The sequence below is a fragment of the Haliaeetus leucocephalus genome, unplaced genomic scaffold (assembly GCF_000737465.1).
Source record: "Haliaeetus leucocephalus isolate CR32 unplaced genomic scaffold, Haliaeetus_leucocephalus-4.0 Scaffold262, whole genome shotgun sequence".
Classification (NCBI taxonomy): domain Eukaryota; kingdom Metazoa; phylum Chordata; class Aves; order Accipitriformes; family Accipitridae; genus Haliaeetus; species Haliaeetus leucocephalus.
The window spans coordinates 4,929,666-4,930,840 of record NW_010972698.1 but is presented as its reverse complement, the minus strand read 5'-3'; positions in this window follow the sequence as shown (position 1 = coordinate 4,930,840).

Sequence of the window (1,175 nt, the reverse complement as noted above, 5' to 3'; positions counted from 1 at the left end):
TGTTTGGACTAACAATGTAGCGAATACATTTTCAAACATTGTTATGGGCATATTTTTTTTCTAATTTTGTCTTTAATAATATAAATGTCATGGGCTTCCATGAGGTGTGAAGCCTAAGGAATATTTTCAGTATGCTGTTGTTTGGTTGGTTTTGGAAACCGTGCATTCAGAGTCAAAAGGAAATACAAACATGGTGCAATTTGCTCTGTTGGCAGCCACGAAATATTTAATTTTAACAAAGAAATAAAGTAAGAAGAACTGTGTGTTTTCACTGGTGTCCTCCTGTGTCCCCCCACCTTATTAAACAAGCTCCATCAGCTGGTGGATGTGGGTCGAGTGGTACTTTTTTTTTCTTCCCAACTAAACCTCCTCTTGTTCTTTAAAGTTAGAAAAAAGTCAGCGGTGTCAGGAGGGGGAGGTGGTGCTGACAGCTGATGTAACAATAACAACAGTGATCCACGCAGATTCCCCGTGAGTAGGGTGCAGTGTCCTTAGAGCGTGCTGGAGCCAGCCCTTGCACTTCTCGCTCGTCCGTCCTGCCCTGGTCTGCTCACTGCATGCTTTTCCCAGCTCCGATCTTCTCTCCCCATTCCTGGTTTTGTTTCCTTTTTACACATGGAAGCACACGAGAACTGCACCGAGTTACGTATTCACACGACTGAACGTTGAAGAACCGGCGCTGTTTAGCTTGATACCTTTCTAACTTTAATGTAAATTTTAAATAAAAAAAATACGAAAGCCTGCCTGCGTGCTGTCGTGTTGGCGGCTCGGGCCCGGGGCTGAGGAACTCGCACCCCAAGGCGAGCCCTGCTGGGGTCAGCCAGCGGCTGGGCCTGGTCTCTCAGAGTACCGTTAGGTGGTCGCTGAGGAGAAAAAAAAACCAAAAAAACCCCCAAAACCGGCATGTTTTGGGGCGGGTGTGCGGTTTTGAGGACGGTTTTCCTCACCTCCCGGGCAGAATCATCCCCGCGGTCGCGGTAACGGCGGCTCCGCACCCAGCGTTAGGCGACCGGGGGGAGGCTTGGCCTGTGGCGAGCCCCGCCGAGAGATACCCCCATCCCACCCCCGGGCCTTCGGTGAGGGGCGAGGAAAGGCCTCGGGCTCCTCCAACCCGGTGCCGGCGGGGGGAGGAACCGCAGAGAGCGGCGCCCGGAGCCGGTCCTACGGGCCGCGGC